The sequence below is a fragment of the Squalius cephalus genome (assembly GCF_949319135.1).
Source record: "Squalius cephalus genome assembly, chromosome: 6".
In the NCBI taxonomy this organism is placed as follows: Eukaryota; Metazoa; Chordata; class Actinopteri; order Cypriniformes; family Leuciscidae; genus Squalius; species Squalius cephalus.
The window spans coordinates 29186268-29190618 of NC_137127.1; the positions used below are offsets into that span (position 1 = coordinate 29186268).

At 31.9% G+C, this 4351-nt stretch overlaps 1 long non-coding RNA gene across 1 annotated transcript; it reads right to left on the minus strand.

Moving 5' to 3' along the window:
- Nucleotides 1-1102: 1102 nt before the first annotated feature.
- LOC307160679 lies at nt 1103-1846 on the minus strand. Its single transcript, XR_013821595.1, has 3 exons — nt 1754-1846; nt 1261-1341; nt 1103-1172 (listed from the first exon to the last, which is right to left on the minus strand). It is a non-coding gene; the product is annotated as an uncharacterized lncRNA (long non-coding RNA).
- Nucleotides 1847-4351: the final 2505 nt, after the last annotated feature.

Here is a 4351-nt window from a genome sequence, read left to right on the forward strand (position 1 = left end):
GTTAAATAATAGCATACTACAAATTAAATGAAAATTATGTAAATGCTCTATCCACTAAGCTGTTTTATGATGCACTTTTTGTAAAAGACACCAAGTTTGTGTAGAATCAATTCATATACTAAATATAGTCTATATCCATTTAGTACAAGTAGAAAATCACTGACAGTAAAGTGAAGTAAATGGCTACAGAGACAAAGTATATTTCAATCATTTTATTAAAAAGAATCTTTATTACATATTTATCTTGAACATGTGCCTTAATACCCCAGTGAGCAAGCCAAAAGGCGACAGTGGCAAGAAAAACTCCCTTAGTAGGGTGGAACATCTTGGATCAAAGGGTGGAGCATAATAGTAGGGTGGAACATCTTGGATCAAAAGGTGGAGCATAATCAGCAGAGTGGTAAAGGAAGAAACCTTGGGAGGAACCAGACTCAGCCGGGGCAGGCCATCCTCTTTTGGCTGGCACATATTAAGTAACTGTACATAGGCCAAATATAATACAAGCCATCCATTCAACATTGTTACTGTGGAGATGTATTCAGTAGTAAAATAAATTAATTGACTGCCTGCATACGTTTAAAGTTCTTTCAGAACATTTTCTGAATTGATAGTTGACAAGACTGTTGTTGTCACTATTGCTAGAGGGGAAAAGCAATAAAGTTATCAAAAATCACAAAATTATATGTTTTCAGTAACACGTTTGAATATATTCATTGTATATTACCTTTTTTAATCAGTTGTATAATTTACAGAAGTTCATGCAGTAGAAAATCTTGCGATTGGTATATGGGAGGAAGTTATGACTTGTGCGTTTCAGATATCTGCAAAGTTTACATGCGTTTAACAAACTGCTTGGTGAAAGTAAAAGGTTTACACAAAAAACATAGCCATCAATGTAGAAAATGTCTGTTAGCTTACCTTTTTTCAGTAGTGAAAAATTGTTTATGGAGTTTATGGACCTCAGAATATCAACAGTGGTTTTTGAGTTGTTGCACAAATCTGAAAGTAGATTAACTAGGGCTTGAATGAAAGCGTTTCAATTTCAATTTTGCAGACATGCAATGAAATATACCTTTTTTATCAGCTGTGGGCTTCTTTATAGGAGTTCATGGATCAGAAAATCTTGTGATGAGTACATGGAGGAAGTTATGACTTCAGTGTGTTTCAGAAATCTGAAAATATTACATTCATTAAATGCTCCAAGTGAAGTCTTCACATAAAATATTTTGCAGCTAACATAGACATTGTATGTTAACTTACATTTTTGTTGGTAGTGGACATTTGTACAAGGGTTTGTGGACTTCAGAATATCAACAGTGGTTATTGAGTTGCTGCACAAATCTGAAAGTGTACCATTAGTAGATTAATCAGTGCTTGTATAAAAGTCAACAACTTAAATTTACTTCAATAAAATGTACCGTTTTATCAGTTGTGAACTTCTTTATAAAAGTTAATGAAGCAGATAATCTTGAGATGGGTATATGGAGGAAGTTATCTGCAAAGATGACAAGCATTGAACAAACTGCTTGGTGAAAGTAAAGGGTTAACAAACATTTTCTTCTTAATGGCAATGTTTTTGTTAGCTTACCTTTTTGTCAGTAGTGAAAATTTGTATAAGAGTTTATGGACCTCAGAATATCAACAGTGGTTATTGAGTTGTTGCACAAATCTGAAAGTGTACCAATAGTAGATTAATCAGGGTTTGAATGAAAGCGTTTCAATTTAAATTATGCAGACATACAATGAAATATACCTTTTTATCAGCTGTGGACTTCTTTATAGGAGTTCATGGAGCAGATAATCTTGTGATGGGTATATGGGAAATTATGACTTCAGTGAATTTCAGAAATCTGCAAATATTACATTCATTCAACAAAGTGCAATAAGTGAAGTCTTCGCATTAAACATTTTGCAACTAACATAGACATGGTCTGTTAGTTTGTATATGGGGACATTTGACATTTGTATAGGGGTTTGTGGACTTCAAAATAACAACAGTAGTTATTGAGTTGCTGCACAAATCTGAAAGTGTACCATTAGTAGATTAATCAGTGCTTGTATAAATGTCCACAACTTAAATTTTCTTCAATCAAACCTACCATCTTAATAGTTGTACGATTCTTTATAAAAGTTAATGGTGCAGATAATCTTGTGATGGATATATGGAGAAAGTTAGGACTTTGGTGAATTTCAGAAATCTGAAAACATTACATTCATTGAACAAAGTGCAATAAGTGAAGTCTTTACATTAAAAACATTTCGCAACTAACATACACATGGTCTGTTAGCTTACCGTCATTTGTATAGGGATATGTGGACTTCAAAATATCAACAGTAGTTATTGAGTTTCTGTACAAACTTGAAAGTGTACAATTAGTAGATTAATCAGTGCTTGTATAAATGTCAACAACTTAAATGTACTTCAATAAAACTTACTGTTATATCACTTGTGCACTTCTTTATAAAAGTTCATGGAGCAGAGAATTTTGTGGAGCAGAGAATCTTGTGATGGGTATATGGAGGACGTTATGACTTCAGTGTTTCAGAAATCTAAAAAAATACATTTGTTGAACTGCTGAAGTGAAGACTTAACAATATTTTGCTACTAATGTAGACACTATGTTAGCTTACCTTTTTGTCAGTAGTGGACATTGCAGTCTATAAATCTGAAATTATATTGTTAGTTGATGTAGTGCCTTAAATATTTTCTTTTTAAACTATTAAAATGTACATAATCATGTCAACTTACCTTTCTATGTGAAGTTTTCTAGATCTTTTTTAGATGTTTTCTTGAAATCCTATTAACTTAATTGCATTTTATAAGACAACTGTAGGAATGCAGGCAGTCTTTGTGGATGCTTCCTATGCTGATTGGAAGCATCCAGTGTTGTTTGGATGGCTTAGACTAGGGCAGAAATTAGATCAAAAACAATTTTTCAACTAAAAACCAGAGACATTGTCTTAAAAAGATCAAGACAAATCAGATACACAAATTGAACAAATGAAATGCATAAACAACAAAAACCTTGACTGGATGTAGCTTTGGAGCTCCAGAAAGAAGAGCAATTATGGGAGGTGCTGGGTTGTGCCCGATGAACAATGGATAGAACTTGGTATGGAATGGTCAGGACTGTATGGACCTTGAAATCTCAAGATGTGTGTCACATGGTATGGACAAAAAAAGAATAGACAGTGTAGTTATATACATTTCTTAGTTCAGCGTGCTGCATAAATCAGACATATTACCTTACATGACCAAACCTTTCTTGATAAAATACTAGTGGACTTGCAGAAATTACAACAGAAATAATTTTCTGAACACTTTAACTGTCATCGTCCCGTATGCAGATATACACTGTCCCGTTTACTCTAAAAAGTAGGATATGCATATTATCCCCTAATATATAATATTATCTTTTATATTGCCTTTTTTTTATTACATCACATATTTTAGTAGTTATCATAAATTAGGTATCATTTGAAAGCTTATGATCTCAGAATTCATCCTGTGAAAACGGTTTTGAAATTGGACATTGTGTTACCATAGAAATGGTACTCTAAATTATTTTATCAGGCTCCTCCACTTTTGGGCGTCATGTTTCATAATTTATGATAAAAATATTTTCTAATCTTGAGAAAACACATTGTCAGAAAGGTCTGAGCCTCAAGGTTCCATATTTTGTGACAGAAGTGATATTTGGACAGAAATTTATTAATTTGTTATGGTAGAATGCATACAGTTAAATTCAATGGAATTCAATGACACCCAGTGGCTATTTTTGGTAATACGCGTAAACATCTCATGGGAACTTAAATTTTTTTGATATCCAACTTCAAATTTGGAACACAACTTGGTTAGATATGGCTTTGATTTATAGTAATTGTTTTGTAAAACATTTATTAATATATATATATATATATATATATATATATATATATATATATATATATATAAAAGAAAAATATTTAATAATATTTGATTTAATGTAAAATTAAACTTCAATAACTGCTTTCATTTCAGTAATAATCTGCTATTTTCTCCCTTTAAGACCAACTTGGGTCTATACTCCAAAACATTCTTGAATTACAACCACTTAAGCTTGAATAGTGCATTTTAATGTCCATTCTCAAAAAGGGGGGTGACAGGTAAGGGGTTAAGGCGAGACACTAAAGGGGAATAGGGTAAAATTTTAAAATAATAGATATCACCATGAAACTTCCTCAGTTGATTACTTAAAGTATATAAAAAAATGTATTACAAGTTTTAGAAATTTGTATGTTTAATTATGCAAATTAGGCATCATGTCACTAAATATGCACGATTTTGTATATATTTTCAGTAGATAGATCT